This window comes from Lissotriton helveticus, chromosome 5_1 (assembly GCF_964261635.1).
Source record: "Lissotriton helveticus chromosome 5_1, aLisHel1.1, whole genome shotgun sequence".
Taxonomy (NCBI): Eukaryota; Metazoa; Chordata; class Amphibia; order Caudata; family Salamandridae; genus Lissotriton; species Lissotriton helveticus.
The window spans coordinates 1027648839-1027673669 of NC_136065.1; positions in this window are offsets into that span (position 1 = coordinate 1027648839).

Here is a 24831-nt window from a genome sequence, read left to right on the forward strand (position 1 = left end):
ATCATCGCAGATGGTTGCACCACCCAAAACAGGACAGTGACAAGAATCGGGTGAACGTTTCACCTCATCGTGCTGAGGAATGCTGCAGGATATGTGTAAAAACACAAGATGGAGTCGGTGTCAACGTCGACTTCATGTAGCAAGCTTGGTGTAGTGCGTCACCATCGAGCACAAGTGCAGAGGAGTAACAATGCCCTGACTGACAGCACTGGATGACGTGCAGGATCGCAAGAATGAGGTGAGGAGCGCTTCAGCAATCTCTTCCCAAGTTGGAGTAACATCAAGCTGATCGCGAATTTCCAGACTAAGTTGGGTTAAAGTCACTTCTTCTAAGTATTTAGTGCTCTCGCCCTCTCTTGCATCTACTGAGCTACTAATCTTCTCTGAATATAAATTAACATAGAACTCTCAGAAGCCCTCTTGTATTTTCCTGGGGTCGTTAGTCTCCTCTTCCGTTGCAAGTTCGATCGACGGTATTTCACTGCCAGCAACCTGCTGCCTGGTTTTAATAGCCAAGTAATGGCCAATAAGGTCACTACATTTGTAGTTTTTTTTCTGCGTCAAGGCCCACTTAGCTGCAACCTTCTCTGCAAATACTGACCCAATTTCAGCTTTAATGAGTGTCAATTCATTTTGGGTAGATTCAGTATTCCCCCCTGCTTGAACAGTTCGAATTAGTTTCTCCTCTGCCTTTTTCAACTTTTCCTGGAGTTCACAGATCAGTAATTTTTCTTTCTTATTTTTCCTAATTGAAAACCTAAGTGTCTCTCCCTGAATACCTGCCTTTAATTTGTCCCATACAGTCATAATTGAGGCCAATCCCATGTTTATCTCCAGAAATTCTTGGACCCATGCTTGCATATATGCCCTATATCCTGCGTCATGTAATAGCGCTTTCTCGAAACTCCATTTCGGGGTTTCCCTCCAGTTCCCAAGTCCCCCAATGTTTAACCACTTGGCTGCTAAGGGGTTTTCCCCTCCTGTGCTGCATATTTATGAATCCCATTATACATGACGAGTTGACCTTGTCATGAGCACAGCTCCAGTGTGCCTCATGACGAGTTCACCTTGTCATTAGCATGCAAGTGGTTAAAATAAGCGGATTGTGGTTTGACATAAAACACAGAGCAATATTTATGGAGCATTCACGGAGTAGAGAGGACGACACCCTGCTACAGACTCTATCAGACTCTATGACTAACCCTGCACCTCACACATCTCCCCCCGAGAGAGTGCCCCCGAGGACTCGCTAATTGATGAGCTAACTACGCTGATCACTCAGCAAGGAATGTCCACAGCTAAGAAAAACCCTGAAGGGGTGCAACAAGCAGACATGGGGACAACGAGTAGACTGCAAAAAGCGGGGGACAATTCGACCGCCCCTCCCTGTCTTCATGTAGAAGGAGATGCTGGGGGACCGCCTGCACAGGGGAACCTGGTATCCTTAACTCTTGTAGCCCAAAAAAACTGAGGTGATCCCGACCCCACGATAGGTACCTTGGAAAATACATCTAAAACTCCTGAAGCAGGTATTAATAATTATATCGAGGGCCTAGAACCCACCTCTCGCCCTCAAGTCCCATGGACACCTGAGACATGTACTGAAAACATTTATTCGGTATCAGAGGGCACCGGGACCTCCTCGGACGAGGGTGGGTTTAACACAAGGGAAGACAATAGTGAGGAGTCACTTAAATACACAGGAACAGTACAATGCCCTAGGAAGGCAAGAAGCAAGGCTAAAAAACGCAGCCAGCTCAAGTGGGACTATTCAGACTCACAAATGTCCTACCCTCTTGAAGAAGATGACGCTGTGGGAAAACACAAAGAGCGCACCAGAAGACACTACCGAACCCTCACTAGCTTCGATCTTAGCCTCCATAAAAGAATTCGAAGAGGAGGTTCGGGCGGATAACCGCACAGCGTAAGGGGCTGCTAAAAATGTGCAAGGGGGCATGAGAAGACTGAATAAAATCTGCCCTGACATAAGTGACCGTGTCACCATGGTTGAAGGGCGCACTGAGTGTTTGGAAACAGAGGTCTCATCCGTAAAAAATCAGAGCGACTGCAATGCCGCTTGTCTGCATGATCTAATGACAAAAATGGAGAAACAGGAAAACCGGCAACGCAGAAACAACTTTCGTCTGCTTGGAATCTCAGAAGGGAAGGAGGGTGAGGATCCTAAACGTTACATAGTAAACCTTCTACAAGAATCCTTTCCTGATCATTCAAGCTGGGACTGGGACCATGAGGTACAAAGGGCACATTGCTTCCCTTTCAATCTAAGAAGACAACACAACGGCAACAGCTCATCTGGAGGACAACCCAGGGCGTTCCTGGTGTACTTTGGAAACTTTCTTCTTAGGCAACTTGTATACGACCAGGCCCGCCCCAACTCCCAAAAGGGGTCCAATAGGGTAACTTTTTTTGCAAAACCCGATTTTTGCCATCAGACAGTAGAATGAAGATGGCACTTGTGTCAGCTAATTTCCCAGTTCCAACAGATCGGAGCTCAAGTGTATTTAATGAACCTTGTCAGACTTAAAGTTATCTTTAATGGGGCTTCTAAACATTTTTTGTCAGAGATTAAGGCTGGTGAAGGGCTCAAGCTAAACCTTAAGGAGATTATCTCTCTGCTTTTTGTGGGGGGGCAATGAAGGGAGGGGCTTTAATCTCTTCTTTCTCTCTCTTTATCATTATGTGCTCCCTCGCATTGATTAGCTCTATCAAGAATCGATGGCGCACCTATCTAAATGTCTTTATATAAGTTGTGGTTAGACATAGCCGAAGGCTTACTTAAAATCTCTAAGGCGTGGTCCAGCGGCGGAGACTTACACCTGACTACCATCACTCAGGTTATTCCTGATTGTTCAACGAAAGGGGGGGAGGGTTGGGGAGGGGAGGGGGGAAATCGCAATGAAATGGCAGAATTGAGGACACTTTTTCCTATGCACAATCACTGGATAAAACACTTGTTAAAGTAAATGTGTTTACAAAGTTAAGCGTCTTTAAGGGATCAAGAATTTATTGGTGTAATCTTCTAAAATGCTCAAATGACTAAGATAAATACTCTTAGATTCCTCTCAGTAAACATATGTGGGTTGAATGAAGCTACAAAGAGACAAAAAGTAGCACAAGGCTTTTGATCGCTGGGGGCCGATATTGTCAGCCTCCAGGAAACGCATAAAGAGGGCTCACAAAAGCACTTACTGAATTCACTGGGGTATAGAATTATAGGGATTATTAAACAGGGTGCAAAAATAAAAGGCGTAGGGGTCATGGCTGATAGCAGATTACCTTTAAAATACCCCCGTGTGAAATCTGACTCATTGGGCAGATGGGTAATCGCAGAGTGCCACCTGCCACCTAATCTCCCTTTTACCTTATGCTCAATCTGTGGGAGCAACGCAGATGACCCAGGGATCATTAACTGGATTACTGGGGAGCACGCCCATTGGCCTTCCCCAATTATTATCTGTGGTGACCCTAATATCAACCTGCCCTGTTATTGGAAAGGAGACGATAAATGGACCTATGTGGGAAGGAAGCCCCGAGTATATCAAGCAATAATTAACCTAGTTCAAATTCATGGACTTAGTGATGCCTGGGCTAATCTAAACTCTACTCTGCCAGGCTATACTTATTTTTGGGCCCCACACCGGTCACTTGCTAAATTAGATGACTTGGGCAACTCCCATCGCATTTTCTCTGACAATAGTTTATTTAATGTGAACTCGAGTGACCCAAAGGTGTTCAATCAATCAATCAATCATGGGCATTTATATAGCGCACTACTTACCCGGAGGGTCTCAAGGCGCTTGGGGGGGGGTGCTGCTACTGCTCGAACAGCCAGGTCTTGAGCTTCTTCCTGAAGGAGAGGTGGTCTTGGGTCAGGCGCAGGTCGGTCGGGAGGGAGTTCCAGGTCTTGGCGGCCAGGTGGGAGAAGGACCTTCCTCCTGTTGTCGATCTTCGGATGCGGGGGACGGCGGCGAGGGCGTGACTGGCTGATCGGAGGTGGCGTTTGGGAGCGTAGAAGTTGATGCGGTTGTTGAGGTAGCTCGGGCCTTGGTCGTGTAGGGCTTTGTGTGCGTGGGTGAGGAGACGGAAGGTGATTCTCTTGTTGACGGGGAGCCAGTGCAGGTCTCTCAGATGTCCGGAGATGTGGCTGCGTCGGGGGATGTCGAGGATGAGTCTGGCTGAGGCGTTCTGGATCCGCTGGAGTCTCTTCTGGAGCTTGGCGGTGGTTCCGGCGTAGAGGGCGTTGCCGTAGTCCAGTCGGCTGGTGACGAGGGCCTGGGTGACCGTCTTCCTGGTCTCGGTGGGGATCCACCGGAAGATCTTTCGTAGCATGCGCAGGATGTTGAAGCATGACGAGGAGACGGCGTTGACTTGTCTGGTCATGGAGAGTGAGGAGTCCAGGATGAAGCCCAGGTTGCGTGCGTGGTCTGTCGGTGTGGGTGCGGTGCCCAGGGCGGGGGGCCACCAGGAGTCGTCCCAGGCGGAGGGCGAGGAGCCCAGGATGAGGACTTCCGTCTTGTCTGAGTTCAGTTTCAGGCGGCTGGTCGTCATCCATTTGGCTACATCTTTCATCCCTTCGTGAAGGTTGGCTCTGGAAGCGGCGGAGGTCGTTGGTCAGTGAGAGGATCAGCTGGGTGTCATCGGCGTAGGAGATGATGTTCAGGTTGTGTTGGCGTGCGATGGCCGCGAGGGGGCTCATGTAGACGTTGAAGAGGGTGGGGCTCAGCGAGGATCCTTGAGGGACGCCGCAGATGACTTCGGTGGCCTCTGACTTGTACGGTGGTAGGCGGACTCTCTGTGTTCTTCCGTCGAGGAAGGAGACGATCCATTCCAGTGCCTTCTCCTGAATTCCGACGTTGCTGAGGCGCTGCACTAGGGTGCGGTGGCAGACAGTGTCGAATGCCGCGGAGAGGTCTAGGAGGATGAGGGCCGCTGTTTCTCCGTTGTCCATCAGGGCTCGGATGTCATCGGTGGCAGCGATCAGGGCGGTCTCGGTGCTGTGGTTGGCTCGGAAGCCAGACTGTGAGGGGTCGAGGGATCCATTCGTCTCGAGGAAGGCGGCCAGCTGTTTGTTGACGGTCTTCTCGATGACTTTGGCTGGAAACGGGAGGAGCGAGATGGGGCGGTAGTTCTTGAGTTCGGTGGGGTCCGCTGTTGGTTTCTTAAGTAGAGCGCTGAGTTCGGCGTGCTTCCAGCTCTCCGGGAAGGTGGCGGTGTCGAAGGAGGTGTTGATGATGTCCCGCAGGTGGGGTGCGATGACAGCGTTGGCCTTGTTGAAGACGTGGTGAGGGCAGGGGTCGGTCGGAGATCCGGAGTGGATGGAGTTCATCATGCGGGCGGTGTCATCGGTGCTGATCGGAGTCCAGGCGCGGAGGGTGGTGGTGGGTGGCGTTGCTGCGGTCGTTGTGTGCGATGGTTGACTACTGAAGCTGTTGTGTATGTCCGCGATCTTGTTGTGGAAGTAGGGGGCGAGGGAGTTGCAGAGGTCTTGCGATGGGGTGATGTCATTGTTACCGGCGTTGGGGTTGGAGAGCTCTTTCACGATGTTGAAGAGTTCCTTGCAGTTGTGTGCGTTGTTGTCCAGTCGGTCCTTGAATGCAGTTTTCTTGGTGGCGCGGATCAGTTGGTGGTGCTTCCGGGTGGCAAGCTTGAGGGTGGTCATGTTGTCCGGTGTAGGTTCCCTTCTCCAGACTTTCTCGAGGGCTCGGCAGTTCTTCTTGGAGCTCTTGAGTTCGTCGGTGAACCATGGGGCTTTCTTGCTGCCGGGTCTGCTGGGCGGGGTCCTCAGAGGGGCGAGTTGGTCCGCGCAGTTGCTGATCCACTTCGTGAGGTTGTCGGCGGCATGGCTGGGGTTCGCTGAGCTGGCGGGAGGGTGCTGACTCAGGGAGGCGGTGAGCTGGTCGGCTGTGATCTTGTTCCAGCTTCTTCGGGCAACCTGTTGCTGGTGGTGGTGGGTCGTCGTTCTTCTGAAGGTGAAGTGGACGCAGCTGTGGTCCGTCCAGTGGAGTCCTGTGGCGTGGCTGAAGGCGATGTCTTTGCTGGATGAGAAGACGGCGTCGAGTGTGTGTCCGGCGAGGTGGGTGGGGGTGGTCACCAGTTGCTTGAGTCCCAGGTTTGCGAGGTTTTCCAGCACGGTGGTGGTGTTGCGGTCGTCGTTGTTCTCCAGGTGGAAGTTGAGGTCCCCGAGGAGGATGTAGTCGGTTGAGGGGAGGGCGAGCGGGCTGATGAAGTCGGCGATGTCCTCGCTGAATTGTGTGCGTGGTCCCGGGGGTCTGTAGATGAGGGTGCCTCTGAGAGTGGTCTTGGGGTTGACGTGGATCTGGAAGTGCAGGTGTTCGGCGGGTGCGATGGTGTCGTCGGTGTTGGTCGTGATGCGGATGGTGTTCCTGTGAATGATGGCGATGCCCCCTCCTGTCTGGTTGACGCGGTGTCTCCGGATGATCTTGTAGCCGTCCGGGATGGCGATGGCGATGTCGGGTGCTGAGGAGGCGTTCATCCAGGTTTCCGTGAGGAAGGCGAGGTCTGGGGCTTTGGTGTCGAGCAGGTTCCAAAGCTCGACGGCGTGTCTGTGGACGGAGCGGGTGTTGAGCAGGATGCACTTCAGGTGGCTGCTGCTGGAGTTCGGCTTGGTGGGTGCTGGTGCCGTGCAGGTCCGGGTGCAGGAGAACTTGCAGGCCTGGCAGATGAAGGGTCCGTGGGTGCGTCTCGGTGTTGGAGCACTTTCATGAGCGCTGGTTACAATACACAATGTGAGGTGAATTTGTTGTGGGCATTTTTATAGGGCGAGAACACGACTGACCCAAAGATATTGAAGTGCATTACAAAAGCGCTAGTTACATTATACAATGTCAGATTCATTGTTTTTTTTTTATGTGAGCGGAGATTAAGTGATGCTGACTCCACCCCTGTTTATTCATTATTTACCCTCTACCTGACAAATGGGATCAGTGTTCGTCCATCTCACCTCCTTCCATGTCACTGCATGCCCGCCCCACTGCCTCTTCCTGTTGTCCTCCTCCTCTCGGAGCTCTAATTTTAAAGCACATTCACAGCAGCTCCCCAGGAACTGTGAGGCATTTTTTATTATGTGATGTGAACTCAAGCAACCCCAAGGTGTTGGAGCGCTGTGCATGAGTGCTGGTAACATTACACAATGGCAGATACATTTTTGGGGGCATTTTATAGAGCGCAACCTTGACTGACCCAAAGATTTTAAAGTGTTTTACAAAAGCGGCAGTTAAAGTACACAAGGTCAGGATAATTTTTTGTTTTCAGGTGCGTGGAGAATAATTAAGTGAGGTCGATGCTTCCCCTGTTTATTCATTAGTTCCCCTCTACCTGACAAATGGGAGCAGCATTCTTCTCTTACACCACCTCCCATGTCACTGCATTCCCTCCCTGCTGTCTCTTCCTGTTGCCGTTCTTTTCTCAGTGCTCTAATCTCAAAGCACATTCACGGCTGCGCCTCAGAGACTGTGAGACATTTTTTATTTCATAATGTGAAGTCGAGCGACCTGAAGGTTACATGAGTGCTAGTTCCATTACACAAGGTCAGATTAATTTTTGTGGTCATTATGATAGAGCTCAAACCCGACTAACCTGAAGTTAAGGAACACTTTACAAAGGGCCAGTTATATTACATATGGTTAGGTTATTATTGTTTTTTTTAGGTGCATGTAGATTGAGTGATGCCAGCGCAATCCCTGTTTATTCATTATTTCTCCTCTACCTGACAAATGGGAACATGTTGTTGTTGCTATGTCCAGGGCTTTTATACCCCATTGCCTGTGATTCTATTTCTGTTCTCAGATGAGCGCTACAGTGTTTCTAAATGTGATGGGCATCTTGGAATTTTACATCACAGATATAATGTAGTTGCTGCCTGTCGCTCTTGCCCCATGAACTCCACCCCGCCTTTTATCCAAATGCTTTTAAAAAACATAAAAATCAAGACAGATGACTTTGCCAAGGCTTGCTATCTTCGCATTGCAGTATTTCTGACAGCTGCCTATTTCAACACGGCACTTTAAAAATGGTTTAGAGTTGATGGATGGAATAATGACACTGAATGGATCATGCATGAAGAACCTTTTTACTGAGACTTCACCTGTTGGCAGGAGAATAACATTGGTAGACTGTATGACGGCTACTGCAATTTATAAAAAACACAATAGATCCAAGTGAAGGACTAAAAAATGCGAGGTATAAAGAGAAGCATATTTTTTTCTAACTCATGTTGATAAAAATATAGGACCAGATGTATCAAGCGTTTTCCCGTTTGCAAACGGGCCACATCGCAGATTCGGCCCATTTGCGAATGGGAAAAAGCCTTGGGATGTATCATCTCAAAAGGCATGCGCAAAAAAGGGAATCACAATTTTTGCGATTACCTATTTTGCGAATGCATTTAAGGAATCCCAATTCCCTAAATGCAATGCAAGAAGCAAAAAAAAAAAATGTGCGACCTGGCTTTAAGGAATCGCATATTACCACTTCAAGTTGGTAGTAATTTGCGAATTCCCCCAAAAATTAACCTTTTTACATTTTTCTAGGTGCCATGTGGCGTACATACATGCCCTTAGGGCATGTATGTGCGCCACATGTGCTCACATGCATATTTCAGGAGTGCAACAAGGTGTCCATTTGGCACCCTTTCACCCTTGAAATTGCATGCACAATATGCGAGTACCTATTGGGTACTCGCAAATTGCTCATGCAATTCCATTCATTCCTTTCGGCCTCCAGGCCCATAGGAATGAATGGGAAGCCCCATAGTTTTTGCAAGCTTTCAGCGGAGGTTACATGTAGAATTTTATTGACTGTACATATTTCTGTGTTTAAGTAATCTTTAACTCTTACAAGATGTATTAGAACAAAATGTTGATCAGAAAAGACTGCTACTACTGGACTGTTCAAATAAATTAATTGTAAATGTCATTATTTCTCCCCTAGATATTGTACGTAGTGACATATCTCTGGACAAGCAAAAAGGATGCAATATTGCTCAACATCCTGATACAATGCTGGAATTACAAAGGGAGAAAGCAGCTCAGATTCATTTGATTCTCCTAAAAGAACAGTTTTCAAACATCTATAGCAATCTGACATTAACAGGTAGGACTGCAAGGCCAGCTGAATATTGTCTGGTAGTTCACAAAGCTGTTGTTAAAGAACAATTCTTCACTTAGCGTGAAGTACAAACTCATGTACACATACTGTTTTAAGTACACTGAAATGCTTTATAAATACGTTGTGAACGTCGTGATGATAGTTATAAGAGTTTATGCAAAATATCAGAACGTTTTATGGAAACAAAAAAACTAAATGTGTCTAACTTTAATACAATGTGTGGATTAATTATTGAAAAATGATTTGCCATGCATTTTAAAACAGCACAGAGAAATGTAATTATATCTATATAATTGTTTAAAAGTGAACTGTGGTTGTGGACTATAAATTGATAAAACGCACAATATATCAAATAAAGGTACTCAGTGCAATGCTGTTACATTTTCGGTATGGTGTCCTATTGTGCCACTGGATGTGAATGAATTGGTTACGTTTGCTTAGCTCTAACTACATTTGCTTTATCAGCACTTGCACTTTGTACAAATCTAATAATTATGTACGAGATAACCGTAACATACCCGCTTCAGACCATGTTTTGAACTGGTGGTGATGTTTGAATTAGCAGGTTAGTATAGAGAAATGGTTTGAAATAGCTGAGATATCAACACATTGTTCAGTGGAAAGGCTGTACTCTGCTTAAAACTATAATATATATATATATATATATATATATATATATATATATATATATATATATATCAGTATATATTTAAGCAATGAAGGATCAGAGTTGATTGACAGATTGAAAATATTTCTTGTGATTTGTTCGTCTTACTTGTAATCGTAGCTGTCATCATACCATATGTGATCACCAGAAGAAGAACTTTCTGAAGCCGTACTAAAAGAGGGGCTGAGTATCTGCCCACATGTTGACCTTCCTCTCTACCAGCTTTTATTGGACAGAAGGTGTGTGCTTCTGCTTAAAAATAGTGCTTGTATTGCACTTTTTGCCAATGTGGGAAAGCTTGTGTTCAATACAGTAGGCCAGAGCTGTTATAATAACAAGTCAATCCAATGGATTAGGACCACAAGAATGACTGGTTCTCTTCAAACAGTTGTGTCTGATGCCATAGGTGTGATCAGTTTATTAGTAAAAGTTGCAACACATGTAGTAGGCCTGATTTATTCGAAAAGCCTATTTTAAAAGCAAGAGCCTATTAAGGATGGATTTTTATTACACTTATTTTAATGCCTGTAGAGAGGGATTTTGTTTCATGGAAGCACACAGAGTACTGTGATAGGTGAGGACCTTGATGTTGGTTACTCCGTCTATGACAAAGACTGTGGGTAGATTTGCAGTATGCTTATCCTTTTTGGACCTTTTTAGAAGAAGTTGTAAATCATTTTGTCAACTGTAATTTTTTACTTGTTTTATTTTGATGAATGTGCCTGGTGTTTGCCTCTTGGGAAACTTAAAGGTTGGTTGTGATGATCAGCCAACGGTAAAGACTAGAGCAGGGGTCTGCAACAATAGCTCGGGAGCTACTGGTAGCTCGCCATTACCTTCAAAGTAGTTTTCTGAAGTGAAGTCAAGCCCAGTATCAAATCCAGAGAGTAGGTGCCTGTTAAAGAAGGCAGCACTGACCATCTCAAGACCCTTAGGGTGACAGCCAGCCAAATGTATGACAATGGCTCATACTAACACTCAAAAAAACACTGTGTCGGCTTATAGGACCTGCTACATGACAGTCTGTATCCAATCTCACTATAATTGAGCTACAAGGAGATTGACCATGTTGTAGTCCCTCCTTTATCAGTCACAACATGTGTGTGAACAGTGCACCATCAAAAAAGTATGGCAGCAGTAGCCTGAGCTGTAATCCTGTAATCAGTGCTTACCCACAAAGTGCGGGACTGCAGGAGTCAGAGTGAAGATGTCTCACTTATATGCATGAACAGCTCAAGACCTGAGGAGAACAGGGTATGATCCAGACCAGAGAAATTTAAGAGATTCATCAACATTTATGTGTGTGTCCATAACAAAACACTATTGCTTCCTGAATCTATGGCTGATGCCAAGAACTGCCAACTATATATGCTAGCCCCCCATCATAAGAGTGTTGTCTTTGGCATAACTGTGTCAATTCCTGGCATAATAGTGCCAATGGCATAATAATGGTCATCCTTGACTATTTTAGTATTTATGGTCTAGTTGAGGTATACTGGCAGCCATCTTAGACCGACTAAGAGCATGACTTGCCTATATGTACCTATTCCTGGCATATTAATGGTCATGACTGATATATTGTCTCATCCCTGATCCTTATGGGTTCCAGACTTGGCACAACTGTGGCCCTAGGCCTAGTATAATTGTGGTCATTACTGGCATAATCCAGGCATCCATGGTGCTATGGTGAGCATCCATGGCATGTGACTGTAATACCTGGGAATTCAAAGTAGTCTGCCTATATGAGACATTTGTACATGGGAGTGCATGATGAAAATGACATGCTGATGTTTTGAGACTGTGCATTTCTCAAAAACTGAAAACTGATATTTTAGAGGCAGTTTTAATTTTCAAAAATGGGGTTTCTTCTGGAAAATGTAGTTTGTTTTCCCACAGTGAAAAATGGTATTATATAGAAAAATGTGCCTTTCAGAAACTGGTGAATGATCATTCGAGCTGAGCTGGGGAGACTTACTGCTGTGCTTATGTCCTTTGTGCCACTGGGCATGTCAAGATTTGAATGTTACTTCATAAGTCAAGGGGAGGCATTTAATATTGATGACATTTTTCCCAGCATTTTTGCTGGTAACCGGACTTCGTATACTTGGGTGGTAACTACTGAAAATCTTGCTTTGGGTGGTCATAGTGTGGTCAATATTTCACAGTTATAAAATTTGCTAGTAGCTCGGGAAGACTTTCCTTGAGCAGAAGTAGATCTCACTACAGAAAAGGTTGGAGACCCCTGGACTAGAGGCTCAGTTTCTCATTTGAGGAAAGAAATAGTTATGCCAGGGGCCACAGGTCTGATCTATTTACTATGAAATGCTATGACAAAGGCAGTAGCTGTAAGTTTTTTATTTTAAAAAGCATATTTTTATGGCACTATGCCTTTAACAGTGGATTGTTACTAAACTATTTGAATTCATTCATTGAATCACCAACATTTCTCTCTTAGGCAAAGGTTTTGATATTGAGTACCCCCTCTGACAAACACCAGGCTTAGACATTTTGTATTGAAATAATCCTTGTTAGGATTTCTTAGGAGATGTTGTATATTGTTCAGGCAGCTGTAATTTTGTAAATATTTGTTAATTATTACTCTATTCCTGCTAATTGTCTTGCGGGAAAGTTTATTCTCAATATAGTATGCCTGATGTGCTTATGATGGCAGACAAATGTTAAAGGCTGTAGGCCTGATTGATTCATTAGGAAAAGAAATGCCAAAACCAAAGGACCTATCTATTTATTACGAAAAGTCATGATAAAGTCAGAAGTCTTGACTTATTTGAGAAATGCATGTTAAAGTTAATAGGCCTTTAAGGATTAATTGGTATAACACTGCGTTAAAGCCTATACAGAGATTTTATACTACGTGTAATCTCACGGATTTCCATATAAGGCAGACTGTTTGATATATATAAACCTCCAATGTTGCGGTTAATGAATGAGATTGAGTCTGCTTATAGAATCTCAGTATGGCTTTCGATGTTTGGTCTGTGAGCAAATAGCTTTTGCAGAGCTGTGATTCCCAGGTCAATTTTTCTGTCAGTCTGATGCCAAAATATTCATAGATATGCACCCTCTCAAGTTGCTTATCAGTGACTTCAACAATACTAGTTCTAGATTTGCCCTTCCCAAATATTATATATTTTGTTTTGGATGTGTTAATTTAAGTTCTAATCCCCGGAAGCACAGAAAGACAAAAACTTATCTACCAGGTTCTGGATATGTATTGGAGTTGAAGGACTGGACTTTTAACAGTACCAGCGGTGCCAGGGAACAACACCTATAACCTTCATGGGATACCTGTTTCGGCGCACAAACTACAGAGACACGGGACACTTCCTTCGGCGTCAAAGATTCAAGGTTTATTACTGCAGGGAACACAGAAGTCACGACAAGTACAACACGTGCAACTTGGGGAGACTGCTTCAAATTGGTTCTGTGGATCACTCCTTTTATACAAAATTAACTCATAGGACAACATGGTACACAAAAGTTTACAACCTGGTTCCCATAATTATCCCCCAGAGGGGTCGCTTTGGTCACTTTGGTACACATAAGGTCCGGAATATAAGTGAGGAAACATTTGGCGGTTCCCAACTGTAAAAACCCATCTTCCCAACATTAGTGAATTCTAATCGGCAGTAAAACAGATCGAAATAGGGACAAGGACAGGTGCAGAGGAAGATGGAGACAGTGGGGGATTGAAAAGAGTGTAAAAGGGGAGGTATCGGGAAACACGAGATACAGGCATCAAAGGGACGTGCCTAATGAGATGCACGGCTGAGACAATAAACCGGACGGCAAGATGAGCCTCGAGCGGGGCCATCTGCCTTACAGTATCATCCCCCTCATCGTAAAAGATATTTACAAAGTACATGTGTCTTCCACAAATATCCTGAGAGTCCCAGGGTGACGAAGCGGACAGTGTCCGTTCGCTGGCTACTTGAGGGCAAGAGACAAAATGGATGCCGTATCTAAGATGGAACCCGTGGGTACAGATGAAAAACCCACATATCAAATGAACGGTTTAAGTTAGCACAGCGAAACTGCGCACACTTACTAAACTCGTCATTTGCGGTTCTTAGATACCAGACTCGACCATATTCGTGCGAATCAAAAAAACATCACTTAAAATTGTCACGGAACCTCAGACGCTCCTTTTGCCCTCATGTAGGCAAGCACTAGTCGGAATCATATTCGATATTCATCAGACCCTCGAGATGTTGCTGTAGCATAGCTCTGTCCAACCGAGACCCTTTGGTAACAGGTGGCTGTCTCATACACGTTGTAGCACAGAGGCCACATAAGGCAGGACCGCACTGCACGCAAAGGCAACAAGTGAACAGGAACACTACAACGACTCCAATGATCGTCAGAATTTTCCAACCCCAAGTCGACATTAGGCCCCAAAACCATCCAAGTAGCGTCCAATCCCCTACATCCACGTGTATGGATTCGGAGATCTTATGCAACTTCGAGATGGCTTGATAGACAGTCGGAGCGTTATCAGGAATGAAAATACAGCAGCTTGAATGGATCACCTTACATACCCCACCTCGATCTGCTAAGATCACATCTAAAACCATACGGTTTTGTAACGTCATAAGTCTATCCGCCTGAAGTTCTGTGGTGATATTACCAAAGGCACTGGCAGTAATATTAGCTGTCGATTCTACCACTCGAGTCAACTGTCTTAGGTTCCTACTATTAACCATAGGTCCCCAAAATGGGAGGAAACCCTTGAAAAAGTCTCCTGCCTCTTGACCGGCAGTATCCTCTTCGCTAATTACGCCCCTCACAACTCTAGTTTTGTGATAATCTGCATCTACAGTAAACGTCGGAGGCAACAAGTTTGCGATGAAACATGAGCCCATGAAGTCAGAGGGCAACCATGCATATGCACGATCATGACAAATAAAGTATGTACCCTTGGCAGCCAAAAACACAGGGGACGAGACCATTGGCAATATATAATTTTCAGTGCAAGCACTCTCTCCAAGTCGGGCTTTCGATCTACGGCCGCGACCTATTAAACAAAAATTACCAATGTGGGGTACGACCCATATCGGAGGCGAGCTTTTAAGCTGTTTTTCACCAGTGAACACACTATATTCGCCTCTACTTAGGACCCTATAGGCTTGTACCTCTTCTTCAGGGATAAGCGAGGGATCATAGATATCGCTATCTAAATCCTCTATAGCTATAGACAAAGATTTTTGGTACGAGGTAGGACCAGAGTAAGGGGAACGTGGTTCTCGAATGGGGTGGAAACCCAGTGCGCTTTGAAACATTGTTTGAAATGCTCGAGCAGACCCTTGGGAGCTATACGGTAACACCAGATATGGAATTCCCTTATCCGTAGTATGTGGCATCAACCCACACACCCAACAATTAGTAGTGTTAACCACTAACTGATGCTGATGAAGGAGTTGAATAAAGGAATTGTTGCGGAATTCTGCACGTCTAGCCTGCTCGTGTTCAGGTAAGATGTGAAAAGAATGAGGAGAGTCAGTGGAGATGAGTTTAAGATTAGGGGTAGGAGTAGGTATAGTAGAAGGCAAGAAGTAAGACATTGTGTAATACACTCCACCCGCTAATAACGCAGAACCAGTCACAAACAGTACAAATATTTGGAACACAAAACATTTGGTACGACTGAGTTGCTGCAGCTTGAATCTTTGTGCTTGAGCTTTTTCCAAGTCCATCAGCTTCAAAAATGCCATTCCCTATGACCGTCCGCAACGTTTCTTGACGCACTTCGTTCTGTGTAGCAATAGTCAATTCCTAGGAGTTCCCAGGAATCGACGGTCTTTAACCTAGCGTCAAGACCTACTAACCAGGAGGAAGTACACGCGCGGCCCTACGGCCTTTATTTCACAAATATATATATATATATATGTATAAAAACAAATGTCTCTCAGCTGTGGAAACAAAAAGTGTAAGGAACGAAGCTCAATGAATATATACAAAATAATTACAATGGTATGAGTGTTCAAACTGATCATGGAAAACGGGATAATGCACTTGTCAAGGGACAGAACGGGGTTTTTTATTAGTCTTTAGTGCTGGATCTTAAAAAATATCGGGTTTTCCCAGGACGTGTCTGTTCGTTAAACAAAAGATCCATTGAAGGGACAACGCCCTGTTGATCAGCTGAATGTTCTGGTCTTGAGTCTTCTGATGACAAGTGTTCAATAATGCCTTTTTGCTGCACTGAGGATTCTCCGACAGGTTGTGCGTCGCTGAAAGGTACCAACGCCGGCAATCCTTCGGTTTCAGTTGATGCAATGCCTTTCCTTACCCACGAGTCTGCTGGCAACGGAATGGGGACTTTCTTGGTATGGGTGGCATGCACCCAATTTTTCCGCCCCTCAAGACGAACTGCAGTTCTCGTGGCAAGGAGGACCTGATAGGGTCCAGTGAACCTGGGATCCAAATTGTTCTTGCGCGAAAAATTGCGCGTTACCACCCAATCTCCGGGCTGGAGCTGGTGGCCTGGACCCTCCGTCTGTGTCGGCAATGCTTCGTGAACCTGTTGGTGAATTAACCTCAGTTTAGCAGTCAAGTCATGAAGATAATCGATTAACATTGGATACTCAAGATCACAAAAGGCACCCGGTCTAGGGACCCCCCAAACATTGGCAGGACGACCGAACACTATTTCATAGGGACTAAGCCCTACTCGGGAGTGTACAGTTGCCCTTGTTGACAGTAATGCTAAGGGTAAAGCGTCAGGCCACGAAAGACCTGTCGTAGCCTGAATCTTTGCTAGTTTTAGTTTAAGGGTGCCATTGTACCCTTCAACCAAACCGGCTGACTGAGGATGATTGGCACTATGAAATTTCTGTACAATCCCTAACCCGCGACACACACTCTTCATCACGCTCCCAACAAACTCACTTCCGTTGTCTGACCACACAACCCGAGGCATTCCGTAGCGGGAAAAATACTCTTTGAGTAAAATTTTTGCCGTGGATAAAGCCGTATTATCCTTAAGGGGGTAGGCCTCAATCCACCTAGAAAATGCACACACCACAACCAGCACATACTTCAAATTATTACATCTCTCCATGTGGATAAAGTCCAACTGGATAACTTCGAAAGGGTACGCAGGAGGGGCAAAATGGCCAGGTGGAGTGGGAGTGCCCTTACCAGGATTGTGCATCAAACACACCATACAATTCTTAACCAAGCGTTCAGCACATTTCGTAATACCATCATTCTTCCACACAGGAAACAGCAATTTACAGATACCTTTCGCGCTAATATGTGCTAACCCGTGTGCCATAGTCACAATAGCCAGCACATACGCATCAGGCAACATCCATCTTTTCTGTTCCGATAAGTCAGTCCAACAACCATTCGCATCCAACTTTCCCGTACTTTCTTTCCACTTCGTCTTTTCAGTCTCGGTGGCCTCATTCTGAATTGCTTTCACACTCTCGATAGTGTTCTCACACATACTTGATTCTGCAGGCCACCTAACCGAACTCGTCACATACATTCGAGTGCTAAGGTTCCGGGCAGTCTCCTTAGCAGTCTCATCCGCAAACGCATTTCCACAACCAACATCATCCGTTACTTTCTGATGTGCGCTACATTTGATTATGGCCACCTGTTTAGGCAATGTGAGTGCATCTAAAAGATCATTTACAAGCTGGCCATGCTGAATCTTCGTACCATGTGACGTAAGGAATCCTCTCTCTCTCCACAGTCGTCCAAAACTATGTGCCACACCAAATGCATACTGGCTATCTGTAAACACATTCACCCGTTTATCTTTAGACAATACACACGCTCTCGTCAAAGCAATTAGCTCAGCAGCCTGAGCCGAATTTTGATTTAATCTTGCACTTTTCACAATCGTTCTCAATGTAACTACAGCATACGCAGTCGTCACATCACCGTTCGGCAACTTGAAACAAGAACCATCCACATACAAAGTACCATTGGGATTTGTCAATGGAGTATCTTTTAGGTCAATGCGACCCTTGGTTTCCTCTTCAGTTTTGAGATAGCAGTCATGTACTGCTTCACCACTTGATTCTGCGTCGATCGGCAGCAATGTTGCTGGATTCAACACATTACATCGTTTTATCCGTATATGACTGGCCAGCAATGTCAACTCATATCCAGACAATCTTGCACTTGTCAGATGTTGAGTTTTCGTTCGGTTCAATAGAGTGTCGACTGCATGCGGAACCATTACCGTGAGCATATTATCCATGACTAGACCTGCAGACTGTCGAATGGACGCCGCAGCTGCCGCTGTTGCCCTTAAGCAACTTGGCAAGGCTCTTGCTACTGGGTCTAAAGTCGAAGAAAAGTAGGCACATGGGCGTTGCTTACCACCAAAAGATTGTGTCAAAACACTCAACGCGCAACCATCCCTCTCGTGAACGTATAGTGTAAACGGCTTACTGTAGTCAGGGGTACCCAACACAGGAGCCGAACACAGCGCATCACGCAATTCAGAAAAACTTTTCTGACATTCTTCAGACCAAGGCACTGGGGATGAAACATCCTTGCACGTAAGGGCTATCAATGGTTTCGCCAACAATGAAAAATTTGGAATCCATTGTCTGCAGTAGGACGTAATACCTAAAAAGGCACGAACATCTCTTTGGGTTTTTGGCACAGTCATTCGGGAAATCGCTGCAATTCTCTCTGGGGTCAACCTTCTCCCTTCTCTTGACAATAAGTGACCTAGATAGGTAACTTCTTGGCAACAATACTGTAGCTTTGAAGGTGATACCTTGTGGTGCAAGTCATGTAGATAGTGCAATAATGATACTGTAGCCGTTTTGCAAATAGCTTCTGTATCAGCTGCCACTAAAAGATCGTCAACGTATTGAATCAAAGCTGCACCTTTAGGCAATACAAAGGCATCAAGCTGTCCTTTAAGTGCTTGGCTGTAGATTGACGGACTCTCACAGTAACCCTGTGGAGCGCGTTTTAGCCTAAAACTGCGACCTCCTAATGAGAATCCGAATAGGTCTCTGCTTTCCTCTGCAATCGGGATGCTAAAGAAAGCATTCTTTAAATCGATCACTGTGAACCAGGAGGCAGATGCCGGAATCATTGTTAATAAAGCCGTAATGTCAGGGACCACAGGAAATTGCGGAACCACTATTTTGTTTACCTCTCTCAAATCTATAACAAAACGATAACAGGAGGTTTAGTTGGGTCAGTTCGTTTCAGAATTGGCAATACAGGGCTATTACACACGTTTCCACGAGTTTCTTCAACAACACCTTTTCCAATGAGATCATGAACGATTGCTAACAGTGCTCGTTCGCCTTCAAGAGAAATACGATATTGAGGTAAACGCGGTAATCGCGCATTTGGTTTCAATTGAATCACATAGGGTGGAATGTCTAACAGGCCCACGTCATTGGGACCTGTGGCCCATAAGGACGCAGGGAGGGAATTCAATTCCGGTGGGAATTTATCAACCGATAAATACATGGGAGAGATCACTCTCCTTCCCAATGTAAGCTCCACTCCTTCAGGGGAACAATACAATGTTGCATATAATCGTTTCAACAAATCCAGGCCCAAAAGATTTTCACCACAACCTGTAGATAGAATCAGTGGAGCCGTTAGCTCACGAGATCCAATCATAAGAGGCAAAGGGTTAGAGACTGGGTTACTAACAGGGGCGCCAGAGAATCCGACGGAAACATTCGTTAAGCCAGACAAAGGTGCGCCAGGGAGTTTTGAATGCATGATGGAACTTTTCGTCGCACCAGTGTCTAACAGAAAAGGCTCAACTACACCCGATGTAGTCACTGCAACGTAAGGCCCACTCTGATCGACCGGAACTGACACTACTCCCTCTCTTTGTCGTTGGCTGTCCTAGTAGTGGTCATTTACAACAGTCTCGTGGTCTATATAATAATCATCAACATTATACTGTGCAGATCGAACTGACCCCGCATTTCGCTGGTCAAAATAATTATTTGCATCCGATTGATTTTGATGACGATCAATCTGATTGTGGGATGAACCACGACCTCTACCACGTGGTGCCTGCTGAGGACCACCGCCACGATTTCCTCGTGTCGACACACCATTCAGACGGTCCCGTAAAGCAAGACAATCATATTTTAGGTGTCCCTCTTTCCTACAATATGCGCACTGATTATACCCAAGTGAAGATCTGGGATCAAAGTTGTCAGAGCGCGGCTGTGTTCTATCGAGCTGTGCTCGTGGTCGATACTGCTGTTGTGCATCATTTTGGTTTGATCGTGGAGGGTATGCTTGCTGCAACAAAACCTTCGTTTTGAGTTCTTTCGTTTTCTTTTCTACACGATCACTTTCTTCCTTTTCCCTATTCTCATAATACTGAGCCGTTGCTAATATTTGCGTAGGGGTTGAAACTGCCCACGCACTTTCTGAATTCTTTAATTTGTTGCATAGCTCAGGCAGCAAATTTGACACAAATTTGTCAACGAATAACCGCTGACCTCCCTCAGCGCCCATGTCCTGGCCGCTGTGGTCGACAAACGCTTCCTCAAACCTTGTAAAGAAATCCGAGACACTCTCGTCTTTCTTTTGTTTACAAGCTGATAACTTATCCCAGTTCACCTTCATCGCTGGCATGAGAGTTTTCATGAGCGTAATGATTTTCTGAGGCAAATCCAAGATCAACTGTTCAGGTTTAGCCCCACCAACTTGTAATGCATCAGCTGCTAGCAGTGCAGCCCAATCACCCCCTAATTCAGCTGCGTGATTGGCTTGACGAATTTTAGCCCAAACTGGTTGCGGTACAACATTGCCAAACAACATGTCGATGTCGGCAATATTCATAATAGAAGCTTCTATCAGTTGTGATAACTCCTTATAATAACCAGCCGGATTTTTACGCGGATCGGGTAAGGATTGCTTCACTTGCAAAACTTCCGATCGTTTCCATGGAAGATGTATCCACACCCTTCGAAAATGTGGTAAAACCGCAGGGTTAGCTTGCGGATCTCCAGGCACCCACAGTGGCGGAACTTCTCTCATGGGATACTGACCAGGAACCGCTTTCCAGTTCTCAGTGGTATCATCTAATGACACCCGAGAATGTGCTGTGGGTCTGAATGCTAATAAGTGTTCCACGGCACGTCGTACGTCGTCTCCTATAATCATACCGTTCGAAAAGTGACTCTGGAGTTCAATTATGTCGGACGGTACATCATCTACATCATTATTGTACCATTCTTCTCTCAAAAAGTTACACATTTCCTCAAATACGAATCTCTGCGTAGGCTCATTAAACTGAGAAAACGTATCAAAGACTACACGTGGAGTGTAATTAGCAGGATGTCTTATCCACCTATGTGCCATTGTTACTAACGTCTCTTTCTCCCTACCACTAGGGATCTGACTCCGTCTCTGAGGAGTTTCAGATGAATCAGACGAAAATAACGGACCAGAAAGAGGTGAATAAAGGGTAGCAACAGAGTTAGGAACACGCTTACGAACAGAAGGGGAAAGAAAAACAGGGGCAACAACACTGGAGGTGAAGGAAGGCATAGTAGGAACGGACAAGATAGTCGGAGTAGCAGAAACAACAGTCTGCAAAGGTACAGGTACAGGAGCAGTAGGAACGAGGACAGGTGGTGGAACAAACGTAGGGTTAACAGCGGGCTGGCCCGCAGCCGCTGGAGCAACAAGAGGAACAACAGGAGGAGCTATAGGAGGAGCTACAGGAGCAGTAGCACCTTGTACATAAGGAGGTGGTGATTTCATCAAGTATGATAGCAAGGAATCCTCCTTTAAATCTTCTTCTTTCTTTTCTAGATTATTCGGTAAGACTGGGTAACATTTATCTATTTTCATGTGATGCAATCTAGTAGCGATTTCCATATCTTTTTCTTCTTTGTCTTGTCTACATTCCTTTATAGCTTGCATTATCGGAACAAACTCTTGCTTTTTATCCTTTTTAAGTTGTTTGATTTCTTTCTGTTTGGCCTCTTTACGCCATATCCGAAAGGAATCAAACATAGCTGGCCTAGCTTTCTTTAAAAATAATTTAGCCTCAAGATTATCTAAAATCGAAAGTTCAAAAGTTCCGTGTGGTGGCCATCTAAGGTCACCGTCTTTCTTTGTATAGCGGATCCAGTAATCATTATAGATTATAGGACCCACCCCATGTCGACTATATAGATCATGTATCGGAGTTCCAACTGGAGGTATCGGACACGAGTCCTCCAACCGGGAATCCATTGCGCAACATTTGAAAATACGAAACAAATCACTATGGCTAGGCATCGTGCACACTAACCTAGTATCAAACTTCAAGGATTACCGAAGCAATAAAACCTCGTGTAAGTCAAAACCCTCGGTTTTTGGCAATTGCAACTGTCAAATAATACTAAGAACCAATACTAAGAACCACAAATGCAATGGAACCATGCAATACAACAAAGCCTTAAGGCTATCACAAAGCTCGGAGAGCTATTACCACAAAGCCTTAAAGGCTAACCACAAAGCTTTCAAAAAGCTAGAACAACCACTAAGGACTGGGAGCGACCCACAAATACTTAACTCAGAACTTCAATGGCGTCACCAGGAAGGCCCGTCTATCGTCTCGCTTGTACATAAGGTCTACGCCGGGCGTCGAAGACAGGTCGACAGTCAGGGCATCGGTCCGTCGCAGCCGTCAGGAGGCGGGAATCTTCGCAGGGAAAAACTTCGGGCCACTTATTTCGACAACAGGATCGATGAAGCGGGGTGCACCTTCCCTCGGAGATTTCACACGAAGTTCCTCACGATCATCAGGCTTTGGACCGGACCGGTACCGCTGAAGTCGCCCCACGTTGGGCGCCAACTGAAGGACTGGACTTTTAACAGTACCAGCGGTGCCAGGGAACAACACCTATAACCTTCATGGGATACCTGTTTCGGCGCACAAACTACAGAGACACGGGACACTTCCTTCGGCGTCAAAGATTCAAGGTTTATTACTGCAGGGAACACAGAAGTCACGACAAGTACAACACGTGCAACTTGGGGAGACTGCTTCAAATTGGTTCTGTGGATCGCTCCTTTTATACAAAATTAACTCATAGGACAACATGGTACACAAAAGTTTACAACCTGGTTCCCATAATTATCCCCCAGAGGGGTCGCTTTGGTCACTTTGGTACACATAAGGTCCGGAATATAAGTGCGGAAACATTTGGCGGTTCCCAACTGTAAAAACCCATCTTCCCAACATTAGTGAATTCTAATCGGCAGTAAAACAGATCGAAATAGGGACAAGGACAGGTGCAGAGGAAGATGGAGACAGTGGGGGATTGAAAAGAGTGTAAAAGGGGAGGTATCGGGAAACACGAGATACAGGCATCAAAGGGACGTGCCTAATGAGATGCACGGCTGAGACAATAAACCGGACGGCAAGATGAGCCTCGAGCGGGGCCATCTGCCTTACAGTATCATCCCCCTCATCGTAAAAGATATTTACAAAGTACATGTGTCTTCCACAAATATCCTGAGAGTCCCAGGGTGACGAAGCGGACAGTGTCCGTTCGCTGGCTACTTGAGGGCAAGAGACAAAATGGATGCCGTATCTAAGATGGAACCCGTGGGTACAGATGAAAAACCCACATATCAAATGAACGGTTTAAGTTAGCACAGCGAAACTGCGCACACTTACTAAACTCGTCATTTGCGGTTCTTAGATACCAGACTCGACCATATTCGTGCGAATCAAAAAAACATCACTTAAAATTGTCACGGAACCTCAGAGTCTTAGAGATGAGTAAGGAGCAGCCACGGACCGTGGAGGGAGTTCGGTGGGGCATAGAGGCGGGGCGGGGGAGGGGCAGGGTTGTGGGTACTTAACACTGGAATATGGATAATTGGAGGTAAGTAAACAATTTAATAAATAAAATTAAATTCGTAGCGCGCGCTGCATCGCATTTTGCAATGCAGCGCGCGCTACGAAATTCGTTTTATTTATTGCCCATCTTTGCAGCAATCTTTAAGCATAGGATTAGCTAGTGCCATCCATGCCAGGCTGAAAATGAGAAAAACTACTCCAAAACCCTACACGAGTTGTGGGGATAATTTCACTGCACTGCGCCCAGATTCATAAAAACCACAATTTCCTTGGCAGAAACACCGAACACCCAATTGTCTGACCCACCTAGGTCTATCACCCAGATCCACCCGCAAGGTGTTGGATCAAGTTCTTCCTTAGAAAAAATGTGTGAAAACCAAGTGACACCTCACGGAAACACCACCAACGGGGTAACTGGTATGTAATTTCCAGACAAGCCCCTGTCTCATCATCGGTACTCACTTGATTCTCAAAGAAAGAGAGAAAATAGTGTCCAAACACAAACAACACAAATATGTGACAAAATGTGGAAAGCAGAAAGCATCTGCTAGTGACAAACACACAACATAAAAAAATTGCATAAAACACACTCAAGGCGGCAGATAAAGGTGGGGCAATTGTCCTCCTTAATACTACTGACTATGATGCAGAAGTGATGTGCCTACTGAGTGTTAGGACTAACTATCAGCCCCTTAGTAGGGACCCCCTTGAAGATCTACTGAAAATCATTCGCGAGATGGTAGGAACCGCGAAAGAGAAGAAATGGATTTCAGTGAAAGAGGCGGAGTTCCTGGTCAATACCAACTCCAGGACTCCGTCTTTCTACATACTTCCTAAGATCCACAAACCCACGCGTCCACCACCGGGACGCCCCATTGTGGCCGGGATTCAATCAGTTTTAGAGCCACTCTCTCAATATGCGGACTTCTTCCTTATAGAATCTGTGGTGATTCAAAGATCATTTGTGAAGGATACCACTGACATCCTTAACTGCCTGGAGGAAATACATTACAATCCCAGTGACGAATTCTTTGTCACGATTGACATTGAATCCCTGTACACCTGCATACCCCAGGACGCGGCGCTGGTGGCAGCAGCCCGGGCCCTGGGGGAGCAGGAATGGTTTTATGATACCACCCAGGCCTTTGTACTTCAATGCATTGAGCTGGCTTTGACA